The sequence below is a fragment of the Diabrotica undecimpunctata genome, chromosome 1 (genome assembly GCF_040954645.1).
Source record: "Diabrotica undecimpunctata isolate CICGRU chromosome 1, icDiaUnde3, whole genome shotgun sequence".
NCBI lineage: Eukaryota > Metazoa > Arthropoda > Insecta > Coleoptera > Chrysomelidae > Diabrotica > Diabrotica undecimpunctata.
Genome location: NC_092803.1, coordinates 172424986 through 172443314, shown reverse-complemented (window position 1 = coordinate 172443314; position 18329 = coordinate 172424986).

The window sequence follows — 18329 nt, the reverse complement described above, 5'->3', positions numbered from 1 at the left end:
TCCACTTTGCATCTACGTCGTATATCTGTACTTCTAGCTCTGTCCCAAAGTGTCTTACCATCAATTTTTCTAAGTGCTTTCATCTCTGCTGTTTCTAACATCGTTTTTGTCCTCGCTGTATCAGGTCTTGTTTCTGTCACCCTATGTCATTATTGGTCTGATGACTGTTTTGTAAATTCTGCCTTTCGTTTTTTTCCCGATATTTTTATTTATCCATATTGCTTCATTAAGGCAGCCTGCGGCTCTGTTTGCTATGTTTAGTTGATCTTCCACTTCGGTTTCAAGCTTTCCGTAGCTAGATAATGCGATGCCTAGATATTTAAACTCCATCACTTGTTCTATTATCGGACCTTCCAGCTCCAATTTACATCTTAGTAAATTTGCTGTAACCATGCATTTTGTCTTTTTTGGGAAAATTAACATGTTAAATTTTCTGGCGGGTATATTAAATTGGTGCAGCATACGTTGTAAATCATCTGCACTTTGAGAGAGTAGTATTGCGTCCTCTGCATAGCAGAAAGTTGTTTATCTCCCATTTGGTATCCCTTTTTAGTTCTTACCTTTTTCATTATTTCGTCCATAATCAGGTTAAACAATAGAGGACTCAGGGAATCTCCCTGTCTTATCCCATTGCCAGCTTCAATAGGATCGGTTAGGTCTTCTTCTACTTTTACTTTTAATTGTGTTGTTTTGGTAGATACTTTCGATCCTTTTGATTTTTCCTAGAGGTATCTTTCTTGCGTACTTTAATCTTGAATGGTAATAATGTGACAAGCCACATTTAACAAAAAAATTACATACCACTGTATTTTCATCACTTGAGTTACTTCTAGATTGTACATAGTCAGGATCATGGTCACTGTCAGCAAATGTCGACTCAACTTAAGTATTTTTCTTGCTAGAATCGTCAAAACTCACAGAAATATCCAAATCGCTTCCGCCCATGTTCGGCATTTTGATGTGGCTTGTCATTATGTCGAGTCGATACTACTAAGACAAATTAGACCTATGCAATAGTGTTACCATAGGTTTATCGCACCACCTATTAACGAAGGGCTGAAATAAATTTTTAGTGACTTGTTATACTATTACTTTAACCGAGCATAGCATTAACTCTTTTTGAACTCATGTGTGGCTTGTCATTGTTTTACATTAAGCCCTTCAATTACTATTTTAATGGAAATAAGCCACAATTGAAGTTTAAAATAAGTTTATTGACGTTTCAATTTCCACTTCGGGAATCGTTCTCAAAATACAAACATGAATATTGAAATTGAAACATCAATAAACTTATTTTACACTTCAGTATTTGTGGCTTATTCCCATTAAAATAGTAATTGTGTTTTTAAAATTTAAATAATATTTTTAAAATTTAATAAACTAATTTTATTATTTATTTATTATTTATATTTTAAACAAATTGTATTATATTCAAATAATTCAATAAATTATTATGTTTGCTGGAAATTTAAACAACTTAAAAGTGAAAAAACTTAAAATACTTGGAGCATGTTCAAAGAAATAGAAAATATGATCTTTGACGAATACATAATACAAAGAAATATTGCATATAAACAAAGATGTTATAAAATAAAAAGATGAAATCTTAAACATTAAACCAGAGTGAAATCCTATTCAGTTCATATTTATGTAACGTGCTCATAATACATTAGACAAGCTAGTTTTAAATAAATAAATTTAGTTGAAGTCAAAATATTACTACTATATTTTACAAAAGGTGGACGGATAATTAAAATATAAAGCTTAAATTTTTCGGTACAAGCAAAATCCATGGAACAATTCTTAACATCGCAGAATTAACTTTTCCATCTTAACGTTAAAGCAGATATTCACCTGTGTTATAACTTTTAATGTATCTTCTTCCTCTGTGCATAACCTGAAGATGATTATCTGTAAATTGAACGTCGAAATGACCTGTTCCTCGTTCAAATCGGTCAATTACGGCTTCGCTTTCTGACGAGGCCTAGAATTTTAAATATATTTTCATAAAGTTGAATTATCTCTGGCAGATTACGTTACCTTATGATGCAACTTAGATATATCTTTCACAGATTTAATATATAAACGAGAAGCGTGAACTATGCATATACATAAACGCTGCAAAACAAAATGTTCTAACCGTCTTAAAATGATTGGCACATATAAAGGTATTATGCACATGCAACATTTTTTTGTTGAATTTCTCTAAATTTTGAATTTTTGATGAATAGAAACCAGACCTATAGTAAACTTAGCCAAAAATATATAGGAACATCTCTGTAAGTATACGAATACATTACAAATTATTGGCAAATGAAAGACGTCAACTACTTCATTAATTTAATAGAATACGATTCGCTTTTATTACTTTTTTCAATGCATCCTCACTTCTAAAACAATTTGTAGGTTTTTATAATGTTATGAAAACTCTACGATAACCTAACATTAAAACTAACAAACTAAACGAGAAAAAAAAAACAAAAAACACAAGAAAATTTGTATGCGAGTACCATTGTTCATATTTAATTTTTGGTCCTTGCTTAATCCCTGCTTAATCTTGATTTATTGCTACTATTTACATCCTGCTATTTGATTTACAAGTATTAATACTATTACAGCTTATGCTATACATTTTAAATAATATGTACAACCCTTTTGCCTTTTTCCAGAATATCAAAAAGTACAAGTTGTTTTGAATAAAACTAAAACAACGTCCTGTATAATATTTATTTAGTTATTCATCATTAGTGTTGTTTTATTGAAGTCTCAAAAATCTACTTTTTCTCAAAAGAGAAATACAGGCTACAGGATAAATCAGCTTTATTTTTGAGTTAAATAGAGTGGTAAATACCACTATTCTTGAAGAGACTGTGTTGTCCCGAGTCGACAGAACATGTCCACAGGGACTATGGACATAATCTGTAGGGACAGATGGACTAATAGGAACTTTAAAGGCAAATGGTCACAAAACAATTAAATATGCAGATGATTTGGTAATCATCTCGCAAGGAAAGTAGAATACGGTAGTCAGAGATCGCACGAACGAGGCCCTAGAACTAGTGAGACAATGGTTTTATAGAGAAGATCTAAATATAAGTCACCACAACGCCTGCACCATAGTCGCCTTCATACGCAGACGGACACTAGAGGTATTAGGCCCTCTAAAGCTGCAGGGATAAGTAATTCAGTCAAAAAAAGAGAACCGGAGAAAAAATAACAGGCAGTACAGTTACAAAACTTATGAGGGTCAGGCGTATGTAAGGAAAGAAATTTGGATTTAAACGGGACATGGTGCACTGAGTGTACTCCATTGTGATCAAACCCTCAATTACCTATGCAGCGACAATGCGGTGGACTAAAACACTTCAAATAACTGCAAAAGCCAAACTCAGCAAGGTGAAAAAACTTCCGTGTACGGGGATAACTGGTGCCATGCGTACTACTTCAAAAGCAGCTATGGAGGCTCTACTAGGCCTACCTCCCTTCTATTCAATAATACAAGAAGCAAAATTGGAAGCCAACAGAATAAAATAATCACTGAAACTTTGCAACGAAGGGACAGGCCATATGAGTATCACAAAGACTGTGACAAAGGATATTTTAAATGAGAAACAAGATCACACGACAAAAAAAATACAATTTTAAGAATTCATATAGGGTGTCTATTCTAGGGTGTCTATTTAGTAAAACAACGTAAGCTTGAGTACATCGGCCACGTGATGCGAAACGAAGAAAAATATCGAATTCTTCAACTCGTTATGCAGGGTAAAGTATTTGGCAGGAGAGGACCGGGACGCCGTCGTATCTCGTGGTTGAAAAACCTCCGACAATGGTTTGGGCTAAACTCCACGGAGCTCAGTCAACAAAACCATGATAGCCTTGATGATTGCCAACATCCGGACCGGATAAGACAATGAAGAAGAAGAAGTCTATTCTAGACAGGAATGTATGAAGAAGTAAGAAGTACCTAATAACCAACAGGGTAATATCTGGTATATATGTAGATAAATCCAAAACTACAGATGGTGTGGGGGCAAGAATATACTCCAATAATCCATGAATTACTAAACCTTTGCTTTGGGGAGGAACTGCACCATTTTTGAAGCAGTGATTTATGCGATACTGCAATGTGAAAAAGAAAATAATGAGAGAACTCTTGAAAAAGAGCAGATCCGAATATTTTCTGACAGTCAAGCGGCACTAAAGGCAGTGGCTTGCCAGGAAGTTACGTCTAGGCTGATGTAGGACTGCATCAAAAAATTGAATGAGTTGGGAGACCGGAACAAGATTGAGCTTGTCTGGGTATCAGGACATCAAAAATCGAACGAATCAAACAAACCAGCTGTAACTCTGAAAATACCAATATACCATATATATATATATATATATATATATATATATATATATATATATATATATATATATATATTATGTAAAAATAAAGTTGCTGAGTATTAATGTTGTTTGTTTTTAACTTATTTTATATATTTATTGCTTTAATTTATTTATTACATATTTTCGACGAATACTTACATATATTTTAAAAAATCTTTACATATATATGCAGATATTTTCATACATATAATTCCCCCTTTAGTCATAGGCGATATTGGAAGAGAATTCCAAAACAAACACATGGAAAAATCTTCATTGGTGGACCATTTATAAAATAACAGAAAAACTGCTTCACATGGGCAGGAAAACACTGAGAACAATAGTAAAAATGTTAATTGAGTATGCACCAGTAAGGAACTGGAAACTATAAAACATGTATTATGCGACTGCGAGGCGCTGGACCGTAAAAACCAAAAACTCTATGGCCAACCAAGAGGTGACCCTGGTATATTTAGCATACACCAATCAGAAGACCTGTACAAACTTCTCCAGGGTACAACACTTCTAGACTCATTGTGTAGAAAATAACAATGGACAGCAAACACAATATTTTGAGCTTTAGTAATAGGAGATATAGTTTGGATCAGACGGACCCAAGGAGAAAAAAGAGAAACCTGCAGTCAATCTGTGGTTTAGTTTGCCAAACTTTTAATTTATAGCCAAATTTGATTTTTTTAATTAAAAATTAAGTAATTGTGTGGAGAAATCTAAAATTCTTATAAAAGTTTTCAAAAACCGTAGGTATACCAGGTGAAATTTTTTCCATGAACAAAACGAACTAATTGTTTAAAACCGGACCTGATTTTTTCCAATGTGAATATATAAAACAAATTTTATTTTAATCGAAAGAATACTATGCTGCATAATTACAGTAAAAGCTTACTATTAGTACCTGCTTATTAAAAACAAAAGAATAAATTAGTTTCAAATAAAAATGATTTTTTTATTTGTTGAAAAACTGTTATAAATGAACAGCCCGATGTAAACTTTGGAAAAACTTTTTATTGTAATGTTATAGCATCATACTCTTTTGATTAAAATAAGATGATTCAGCTTGTGATTCTGACTTATCCAATACAAAATTAAAATAGACTTGTGCATTTTGAAACTAATGGACTTAAGCTTTCACCTCATTTTTTTTATTTTTGAAATTCAATGTACAATCTATTGAAAAATCTCCTATAAAAATGTTAACTTTTTTAGCGTTTTTAATTGTTTATTTGCATTTTTTTAAATTGTTAAATGAATAAATAATATTAAATAAAAAATATGTTGCTATGGAAAAGATTTATTGAAGAAGTCTATATTAATCATACATATTTTTGTTTTACAATAAAAATTATCAAATTTTGGGGACCACATTTTGAAGCTTTGTGAACTATTCCAATAAGGAATTATTTTTTAAATTTTGCATAATAGAACTATAAAGTATGTTCTTTTAAATGATGCTAATAAGATCTGTTAATTATTATAAACAAATCTGCTATCAATTAAAAAAAAGGGACTAACTTCGTCCCAAACTGTCCTAGGACAACTTTTTTTATTTTAAAATTGTGATAAAATGCAGGCTTTCCCAATATGAAAAAATAATTTTTTTGCAGGCAACGGTTAAAGAGTTATTATAATTGTTAATAAGTCAAAAATCGACATGTTTTTGCAAACTTATTTTACAATATTTAAAATTGTTTTTCTTTATCTTTTTTAAAAAATATTAATAAAATAAATCTTATTCTTTTGGAATATGCCCATATAATTACTATAAGTACATAATTTATTTTCTGTGGCAAAAAGATTTTTTTTCTAATGCCATCTCTCTCTCTCTCTCACACACACGCACACAACTACATAATTTTCTGACTTATATTGTTGCAAAAAAAATTTAATTTGGGATAAGCAAAAAAAAATAACTTTTAAACTATTTGACCTATCTATTTTAAAATTTTGACCATATTTTAACCACTGTAAAACCTAACATTATGTATAATATAAAAGTTATAAGTTTATTTAAAAAAAAAGTTATTAACATTTATACAAAACCACAATTTTTGACTTATTTTCTAAGCAACAAATAATGATATAAACATAATATAAGCGACGCTATTTGAAGGTTTTTATATGGATTATAAGTTTGTTACTCTCAAATTTGTTTGGAATCCTTAACTTTTTGTTATTAGACGAAAAAAACGAAAATTTACCGTTTTTGACATTAATTTGTTAATAAATAATTAAGTCCAAAAAATAGATTGCAGTTTTTTTTTTATTTATTAACATCAATTTACTAATGTTTGTATTTTGAGAACGATTTCCGAAGTGGAAATTGAAACGTCAATAAATGTATTTTAACCTTTAAAAAAAAAAAAATATATATATATATATAGGTTTTAATTACAAAGATCCATACTACTTAAAACAACTGCTGTTTGCCTGGCCGGATCAGCATCACGAAAAAAAGCTTATTTCCCTGGGCCATTATGACGAATACAAATTTAAGTCAAAATGCACTACTCACCCTGTAGAATTTTAAACAATGGGAGCAGACACTTTTTAAAAAAAAGCTTTAGTTATCTTGTGTTCAAAAAATTTACTTTATAAAGCTTTAACAGTTATCTACCTGATACTGAAATTCTATGGCCTCGCCAAATAGCTGAATTATTTGTCCACCTACGCCGACAACAATTGTGTCTCGAATGATAATTTGCATGACGTTCCGCCAAAAAAGTGCTTCATATATCATGGAACTCATTAATATTGGAATGAGCTATCAAATAGAGCACTACGTCCTTGCAGGAGGTCCCACTGAAACCCTTGTTTGGACACGTTGACTAACGACCTGCAGCCACGACACACTTGATTTAAGCATGACTTTCCCAATGCGAAACAAATGCAACTCAATAATACCAGCAAGAAAGAAGTTAATGAGTTCTGGAAGTATTTAAACCGTCTTTAATAAGGGAAGGGATTTATTTCGCGGTTTTTGTACCTGTTAAAAGAATTAATTCATGATGTATAAAATGTTAATATACAGGGGGGTTTCGAAAATTCTCATTCTCTACCGAAAGTATATGCTTTATTTATGATAAAGAATATATGAAGTCAATATAGCTCTCCAAAGTCTACACAAGAACATAATTCATGGTCAAGGACCACATTCTTCACAAAGTAACTAGAAATAAAGAAGCAGAACTAGTTCAGTTAATGCGTTAATGGCTCCTACACTGCCAAACAACGAATGATTGTTTGGCAGGTTGTTTAGTATGAAACAACATATTACAAATAAATATTTAAATCATTTAAATATTTAATTAACATTGCTCTCGCGCAGGCAAAGTCCTACAGGTCTTCATGAGATTTCCTCAAAAGGTATTCGGTAGTCATGTGCTGCAGGTTTGTCAACCAGCAAAGTCACATTCGGCAGAAACTATCAACTTCCATTTGTGAAGAGAATCTGCGCAATTTCCGTCATCATCATCAATCTGTCTACTGCTGGACATAGGTCTCCCTCAGCTCTTTCCATATGTCTCTGTCTTACTCTGGCTTGCATCCAGTTACTGCTAACACGCTTGGTGGACGTCCTATGCTCTGTAGCGTTTCTTGTCTTGGCCTTCACTCGACGATACGTTTTGTCTATCCGTTGTCTGATAATCTGGTGAAATGTCTTGCCTTTAAAAATACTTATTGTTACGTTGATAGTTGTGGAATTTTCTTGAAGTCGAAAGTCGAAAAACGTTTGAAACCGATTCCTTTGGGCCAAGTAAATTTTTGGTAGATTTGATCTTTATATTTTTCGCTAATCCCAAACACAGAACACTTATTACGATTTTCCTCAGTCAGGAGTTCCTTTACAATAACATTCGCGTCGGAAAATTGTTCTTGATTTTTTAAAGATTTTAAAAATTTTTAAAATCACCAGATTCCTCATTTTGTCCAATATTCTTTTTTTAAACTCTGGTTCTTCCTCTTTTCATTTAATGCACTGTTGCTAAAGTGTTTTTGCAATGCTTATAATGCAATGTTGTTGAAATTAGAAAGGTAGTCATGACATATTACAAAAAGAGCAAGACTTTGCCTTCAACAAGGTGGTGAAAATTTTAAACAATTATGGTTTTGATTGATATAAGGTTAAATGCTCGAATAAATGAACTCTGATCAAATGAAAGGCAGATATAGCTCACAGTTTATTAATTAAATCTTGCCCAAGTACTTTCGGTTCCTAGAGCATCTTCAGGGGCATTTCGTCAATTTTGGCCTATCCAACAATCATAGAATGTCATAAACATAAAATTTTACATTACACTACACTACACAAGGACAAACAGTTTAAATTTTTTTAAAATAGCCGAAGCTACATTATGGTTGGCATCAGAGAGAGAATGAGAGATTCTCTCTCCATACAGAACTCTTATCAAGCCCATCCTCACCTACGCATCGGAAACATGGTCGGTGACACGAAGCGATTAAGAACGTTTAAGATGCTTTGAACGTAAAATCCTCCGGCATATCTATGGAGGAGTACAGGAGGGAGGATTATGGCGTAGACGCTATAATGTCGAACTTTACCGCCTGTATGATAAACCTGATATTATTAGTTTCATCAAAATAAACCAGCTGCGGTGGTTAGGCCACATAGAGAGAATAAATGGGATGGAGCCACCAAAATATATTTATAACCAAAGAATAGATGGCGTGAGAAGGAGATGCACGATTTAAGGATCAGGTGGAGGAAGACTTGAGAATGTTGTGAGTACGAAACTGGAAAGCCAAGGCGAAGAATAGGAGAGAATGGAGACTTATCCTTGAGCAGGCCAAGACCCACCATGATGGTGGGTCTTGGCCCATCCCTTGGACAAATGCCCTTGAAGATGGTCTAGGAAGCGAAGGTACTTGGGCAAGATTTAATTAATAAACTGTGCTCGATATCTGCCTTTCATTTGATCAAATTATGGTTTTGATAATAGTTACTTTTCTGTAAATGTTCGATGCGTGTTTATTTTTAAGACAGTTCTTTGATTAAACTTATATATTTGTTGTGGACACTTTATTATTTATTCATTAATTAAAGAATATTTGTTATAAATTTTTTATCTTCTTCTTTTTCTAGTTCCATGACCGTTATCGATCGTTGGATATCATGTTGGCTACCATATTCGCTATGGTGACTTTATTGACTGCAGCTCTAAATAACAATGTAGTTGATTTTCCATACCATTGCCTTAGATTTTTCTGCCATGCTGTTCTTCTTCTACCAGGACCACGATTACCTTGGATCTTTCCCTGAATGATCAGATGTAAAAGATCATATTTTTCAGGGTGTCTCATAATGTGACGGAAGTATTCCAGCTTGCGTTTCTTTATTATATTGACCAGTTGTGTTGTTTGGTTCAGCCGTCTAAGGACCTCATCATTTCTAACTCTGTCGACTTAGCTTATTTTCAGTAGTTGTCTGTATACCCACATCTCAAAGGCTGTCAAGCGTCTAAAGATAGCCTCAGTTAAAGTCCACGCTTCCACTCCATACAGCAGGACAGGAAAGATGTAGCAAGATGTCAAGATGTTTTTTTGTCGCACATAAAAAAACACTGAAATAATGGTATGAATTCAAATAAAGCCGCGTTTAAATATTTTTTTCTACTTCGAGTTCTCGCAATTCACATAATTTCAGAATTCAAATTCAAAATTTTACCATAAAAAACATTTTGCCGAAAATTTAAAGTATACCAATAAATTAAGTTTTTCATCCTCTTTTCAATGCATGATCCATTTTTAAAAAATATACTGTACAGGGTATTGTTTTTGGTTCGGAATATTTTTCCAATATTTTTTAATTTAGACCTGGATTTCTTATAATTATAAATAAATTAATCGATTGGACACCTTAAAGAATATTCACGTACCAAATATAAAGAAAATATACAGCGTGGGTAAAAAATTTAAAAAACCAAATAAGAAGTTGGCAAAATAGATAAAACCACCAGTATCTTTATTATTGATTAACCCTTTAAGGCGCAAGTTTATTACGATGAACTTATTTCAAAGTTTTTTTTAGATAATAGATAATAGGAATACTGTAGTTAGTACATCAGTTACTAGATTTTCAATATATTTTTGTTTTTTCTATGAAAAAAATGCTGGTCAATCGTTGTACCAGAGTTCAATCAAGGAATAATTTTCATACTAGTTTCCCATAGGGTTTATCAAATGATAAAATATCTTTACTGTGTATCAATAATTGGTATAGGACTTTAAATAATACAAAAATACTACACAATATTGTAATAAACAAACAAAAATATAATAATAAAAATAATAGTTCAGGCACTTGAATGATATGGTTTAAAACAATCTAAGCACAAAGCCACTTTACAGTTTACGCACTCTATATCACTGCGTTTCTGTAATCCCGTTTTTGAGCACTGCTGGCGTCGTCTTCACGTGGATTTCTGCGGCAAATGACCAACATTTTAAAAATGTTCAATGGCCTCCCAATTTTTTTTCTCGCAGAAAAATCTTTTATAACACTGTTAGTCAATTTGGATCTATATTCAAGGTGAGATATTGCTTTTTTTTCTAGTGTTACCTTGACAAAGGGAGTCTTAATAAAGCTTTAAGAATTTACTGTGGATTCATCAAAAAGGTAATAAAATAACTTTATCCACCATCGACGACTTTTCCAATCTACTGAGTAAGTCTGCATTCGTTGATCAAACCGATCAATACCGCCCATATACATATTGCAGTCTACAATGGCTTGAGAGCTTGGATGTTTTCTCATTCTCCAGTTTTTGATGTTCTCAAAACAAAACCAGTTTCTGCATAATTATGCGTATTGCTGCATACGGTTGCAGAATTTGCGCCATGATTCTTTCACATACTTATAGTGATAGCATTGCAGACAACTCCATCGACTTCACCCATTTTCATTTTTCTGTCATCTACTAAATGTGCTTTTGGAAAATAATTTTGTGTTTGTCTTACTGTTCCACAACCAAAATGACCTAGTGCTGATAACTTATTCATAAGAGGAAGTGTGGAAAATGATTGTCAAAGTAGAAGCAGCGTCATCGTTTTTCAACGATGTTTCAAATTCAGTACAACTCTTTCTCCTAGAGTATTTTCGTTAGTCTGTTCAGGTTCTCTACCTTGATATACCTCAAAATTGATGCGGTAACCCGTTTCAGCACATGCCATTGCCAAAATTTTTATACCCCTCTTTATGGGTTTCATTGACATGTACTGTTTCAAACTAGTTCTTCCTTTAAAGGCAACCATACTTTCATCAATTGAAATATTTCTGCTCGGAGAAAAAGATTCCATAAAGGTTTTTTTAATTTTTGAATAAGAGGTCTTACTTTGTACAACTTATCAAATTTCAATTCCTCTGGCTGGTATTTGTTGGTTATCATTCAAATGGATATATCTTAATATTTTAAAAAATCTCTTTAGAGGGAAAATATTAATAATCCTTTCATTATGAAAATTTGGATCTGCAGATCAGTATTTTTTTATAGAAGCTAAATTATTAAATCCCATTAGTATTTACGGATAATTCCTAGGAAGCTCCTAAAATTCTTCGAAGGACAAATCTAAATTTTTGTTGACTTGGACAGCATATAAATTTGACTGTTCTACAATGTATTGTAGTAAGGTGTCATTGAGAAATATAATAAAGAAATTTACTGGGTAATCAGAAGACGGCATCACTTTCAACCCTTGAATTCTGCATAATTACAATTTTTAAATTCAATAAGTATTCTTGGTTCTTTGGACCACCCCTTAAAATTATTGGTAACATCGAAAGTTGCTTCATCTTTACTTGATGATGAAGCATTCATATTTTTGTTTTGAGAGTGTTTTTCGAGCTTTTCGGGTAATCTCTGTCTGCTACAGAATTATCTGAATCCTCGTGTTCTCAACAGTCGTAAATTGTAGAATTTTTACGTTTTCTACGTAGAGGCTTGTAGTTAGTTACATTGTCTCTTTTGGTAGGAGTAGACGGCAGTATTGTAGACGAACTTCTACTAGAAGATCTTTCTGATGGTGTGTCAGGTTCTACTACATCCTCAGCACCCTTCGCTCTCGGAATGTTCAGCTTGATCATCCGTTATTTCATGTAATATTTTGGCTAACTGTTCAGTTTAATGGCCCCTCTTCCAATACGGTATATCAGAATAGTTTTCGGATATCTGAAAAAAACATGCATGTTGGGGTATTGTAGAAAATATTTGCTAAGCACAAATAGATTGGTTCGTAATGTATGAATAAAATGTACAAAACTGACCAACACGACATATGAAACCAATTTAGCATATTTGTGAGGGTTATAAATATTTATATTTTAGAGGAAAGTTTAAGGTTACATTTTTCTAAAATATCATATTCAAAATAATGTTAAATTTTCTTTACTTTTGATATATACTTTTTATTCTGAAACTATTGTATAGTATCCTTATATTGGTAATAAAAACACTTACCTTTTATAGCACCCCTCAATGATCAAATTTCGGAGAAAAAATAACAAAATACATTCAGCTACGTGCTAATTGCAAAAAAGAAGCACAATAGAATCAACTGGTACAAGTGTTATACCACTAAAATGTTTAAAAGTTGAATAAACGTTCCGATATCAGAGCCATCTACAGTCCATCTAATTTACTTACCGTTGCACGTCATTATCATTGACAGAGATCGAAGTTGACATAGTTGCCAAAGTATAAAAAAATCCTGAATCCATTTTAAATCAGATAGGTCACATAATTATTATTATACTCTTTACAACGACTATTTAAATTCTTAGGTGACATTTTTAAAATAAAATACACTAATGTTGATCTAAAAAGAACAGATTTTATTAAATAGGTAAAAATATAAAACAAGAGGTATTCACTTTAAAATTCAAAATAATAAAGTACAAAAAGTGTCAACGTCGCAACTGTCAAATAAGTGTTACCAATTTATGCCAAAATATCACCTTCGTTCGATTACAGTTACAGTGTGTTCCGAACAAAAGTTCTTCATAAAAACGCTTTATAATGCATTTATACAAATTAAATGAAACATATTATTGTGTATTTCTTTAAGTTAACATTAATAGAAATCTTTAAATATTATTTCTACGCGTATATAATAAGATATGTCTAGTGGCTGTAATGCCAGTGTATCGGCAAAGTGATTCTAAAAAAGAACGCACCTACCGTCTAAATATTTCGTGTTGGTATCATGCGACGTCACGGGCTATGACGCGGATGACGTGCAACGGTATGTAAATTAGATGAAGTATATACATTACTTATTAAAATACAGGTATAGATGTAAATAGGTAGAAATGTGATTTGTACTATTGGTACTCATTTACTCTGACGAAAATGTGTGGGATACGGATAATACCAGAGATATTTAAAGGGTTAAGTAACACACATTAAGTATGGAGTTTTTAAAATCGCCTAAGTGTCCCCTTTTTTTTAAATAACCTGTGCTACTTTCCCAAAGAAACACCCTGTATGAGCGTTATATTGAGCGCTATACTTTCATTGATTCCCTAACTTATAAAATATAGGTGATTATTATAGAAGTAAGCATATTTGAAAATACCATGATGATATTTCTGAAGTTTCTCGTGGCCTATATCGTAAATCTCCCGGTTGAGCAATTAAGTTTTTCCAATAGCTTAACAAGTCGCGTCGAATTGGTATTCACGAAAGGCATACCCGAAGAACTCTTCCTAGTCCGTTGAGTTATCACATAATTAGACTGAGACCTTACTCTTCTCTATTTGGTCAAAACAAGTTTCGCTGGTGCGCCACCGGTATTTGCCGTATGGGGAAAGACACATGCTTCTCGTACTCGATAAGTTTGCCCCTAATTATCGGTAATCGCACAATTGGTGTTCGTTCTTCGTCTTTTCTTTTCTCGCCTTACGCGTCTACTTTTGTTATACTTGTACGTTTTATTTTGCACCCGACTTATTTTACCATATCGGGAGGTTCTTAAGAAATTCGATGATCGATGTCGATCAGATATAATATTAGTTCATCGTGCATGTAAAAATGAAACACGCTATTTGCAACATTTAATGATGGCTGTGAATGCCAAAAACGCACTTATACATATTACACTGAAAAAAGTGTATATTCTTTTAAGGAAGATCCATTATAATTGCTCATAACTTACAAAAATTTATTTAGAAATATTCAAACATTACATGGTATAATATTTGAACTGGATAAATACATTTTAAAAATATGTTTTATAAATTGGTTTCTCCTAATACATCCTTCCTTAGTCGATAAGCTTTCATGGGAGGTTCTCCCAGATACACTTGGATCAGATCACTTTTCTATATGTATTGAATTGAATACATTCTTCTTTTTTTATAAACTTATCTACTAAGTGAAACGATCTTAGGACAGATTGGAACAAGTTCCAAGAAAATATACTCTTTTTTAAGTATTCGCTCAGATTTTAATTCATGGACTATGAAAAACTATGAAAGATGAGACTTACTTCATATTTTATGCTATTGCTTCATGTGCTTAAAATCAATACCAACTAAAATTCCCTTTAAACCATTGACTTTCAAACCTATTTGGTGGGATGTGAACTGTTGAAAACCGGTTAGTGCAAGAAAAAAAATTAAAAATGCTTTATAGAAATCTCAGTTGGACGTGAAAAAGGGGACAAGTCAATTTTTAATGAAAACGGGATAAAAAGTATGTTTTAATTGTGGGTAAAAGGGTAAAATGTAACTGAATTTGTATGTTGATTGTTCCAAAAGAGGCATTTACAAAATAGTACATAAAATTTAGTGTAAAAGGGAATATGTTAATATATTCCTTTTGGCAGTGCCTATATCAGTATTTCTCTTAGTGAATAATAAGACAACTTGACTTTTCCTCTTTAGTGCCCTTATTCACGGTTAGATTTTAATGTAACGAGCAACCAACTTAACACGCATAACCTATAAATTAGTATGTAGCACGTGTCATAGTTGTGATTATAATTGCAAAATAAAAATGTTTGTTTAAATTTAGTAATAACAATATAATAAGTGAAAATTGAAAAATGTCTAGAAGAAAACAAATTCTGAATATGCTTAAATATCTGAATAATGCCGATGGTAAGTAAAAACATAATTTAGAGGATATTTGACAAGAGAATATTTGTATGTATTCTTTAGATAAGGAAACTATATTAGAAAATTGCAATAAAAGATCTTCAAATGTTGATAATCACTTGGAAGGGATTACACCAATGCAGAAAAACTTTCCTTCTGGTAAGTAATAAATAATTTTATTGAAAGTAGGTACAAGTAGTATAGACTCTGGAAGAAATTGTAGAGCACCATGCCAGAAGTGAGTCTGAGATGTCCTACACCAGTAGCGTTGCTGCATTACTTCCAGATGAAATTTAGGATCTATTAGATTTTTCATCAGATGATTGTATTCCAGATCCAAACTTTGTCCACGCGCAGTATGAAAAATATGATAGCTTTGCCAAGGACAGCGATATGGTAGAAAGAAAAAAGAGAAGATCCAATTTAGAAGAAGCTATAAATAATACTTCAATAGACCAATATAACTTAGACGGGGGAAGTCAGCGAAAAAGTTAAAAAACACACGAACAAAGAAACGAGAAAAATGAAACAGGAGAGACGAGAAAAACGATATATTGGTAGGGCGTATGTTACAAGAACTGGAAAGGGGATTAAAGAAAAACTATGCAAGAGCTGAAATTATGTAGAAATAAATGCAAGGAAAAAATAAAGGACGAAGTTTGCTTGTATCTTTTCGAAAAATTCTGGGAAATGGGAAGCTACAATCGTAGGTTAGAATATATACCTGCTCTCATGGATGTTAAAGAGAAGAGTTCTATGCTAATTACGTGTTTTGAATCAAACAAACAACGATACCGACAGCATACCATAGTTTATCATTTTAATGTTCATGGCGTTTGTTTTCTTGATCGCAAGGACTGCTTTATAAAACTTATAATATTAGTAAGAAATTCATAGAAGTTACAGCATCGAAAAAATGTTCTCAAATATCAGGCGTAATGACATTAGACCAACGACGATATCATGAGAATCGGAAGAAGGTATTAGATGTTGAGAAAATAACGGCAAGGGATCACATTTTATCTATACCGTTATATGAAAGTCACTATACAAGAAGACAGTCATCGAGGAAATATTTACCTTCACACTACACACTCACTGATATTTATGAAGCTTACAAGAAGATATACCAAGATCATTTTATTAATCGTAAAATATACAAAAATAGCATACAGCTTGAACAAACATTAGAAACCTAAGAAAGAAACATGTGGTACATGTGACAAATTAAAAATGAAAATTAATATGTGCAAGAATGAGGATGGAATGATACAACTAAAAGAAGAGTTATACGAACACCATTTACAAGCTAATCAAGGATATAAAAGCAAATAATAAGATAAATTTCTGACTAGAGATCATGCTAAAATGAAAAGTTTTACTTTTGATTTGCAGCAATGCCTGCCAACACCATACCTCCAAAACGGTGAGTCGTTTTACAAGAGGCAGGTAACAAGACAAAAATATATAAAATATAAGACAATATAATAATATAGAGTTTATCCTCTTTAAGGCAACTGGGCCCACTTTGTGCTTGGCGATAGTCCATGGATGTTTTTGAGCTACGAACTGTCTTCTTTGTGCATTGTTGTTGTTTTTTTAAGTATTTTTTCTCTAGTGCTTTATTTTCTCTCTGGTTTAATTTTCTCTCTGGTATTATTGTTTTAATCTACCATGTGTTGTTTGGGTCTTTTGTGCTTCCATCTATGGAAAGCGTCATACCTCATTATCTCTCGCACTATGTGACTGGGGTGGTTCTCTATTTCCGCGAACTTTATCCTAGCTTTCTCTTTCATCGTGTCAGTCACCCTGATTTGTTGCAATTCTCTAAAGAGGAATCTTTCTGCTACGTATCTTGGTACGTTGACTGCTTCTCTCAGGCTGTTGTTGTGTGCCGCTTGTATTTTCTTTTTTGAAGTGTTGCATATGTATCCCCATGCGAGGGATGCATATGTTAGTATAGGAAGGATTATACTATTTATAAGTAGTTTTATTTTTGTTTTTAGTCCTTTATGCCAGACTCTGCCGAATGCTTTGCTTACGTCTAAGAAGGCGGTTCCTGTAAATTGTTTATCGTTGAATCCAGCTGCTATGTACTCTGTTAGTCTGAGTACTTGTAGCTCGCTGGAGTGTTCTGATCTAAAGCCGAATTGAGCTTCGGGTATTATATCTAATCTGACTGTTTCGGCTTGGAGTCTGCTGAGTATTATTCTCTCTACAATCTTGCTGATTGCAGGTAGTAAGCTTATTGGCCTGTAGTTTTGCGGGAATGTACTGTCTTTCCGGGCTTTGGTAACATTATGACATGGGCCTCTTCCCATCTGTTTGGGAATTTCTTGAATCTTAGCATTGCAATAATAATGTTTGTTAAATATACTATGGCTCTCGCTGGTAAGTATTTTAGAGCCCTGTTCATGATTTGATCGAGACCAGGTGCTTTTTGCGGCGAGCTGTTATTGATTAATTCATTTATCTGCTCCGGTAATGTAGGAGGGATGATTTCGTTTGGATTTTCAGGTCTTTCTCTTTGTGTTTTGACTTCTTCTATGAAGTCGATGTCCTCGTCTGGGTGACTGTGGGGTGACTCACAAGCTCACTTATAACATGAATCTTTAGTAAAACGGGGCGAACATGAAGTAAAGGGATATCCCAAGGGATCAAACACACGAGTTACATGTTTTTTTTGTACAAGAAGCGATGAGGGCATTTTATCCTTTTCTAAGGCTGACCCTGCATCATATTTAAATAATTTTAAAATATTTAATATTTAAAATATTTTTCCTTTTAGCGCGCAATCTTTATAATTTAGTTCGTTTTGACTTTTAGA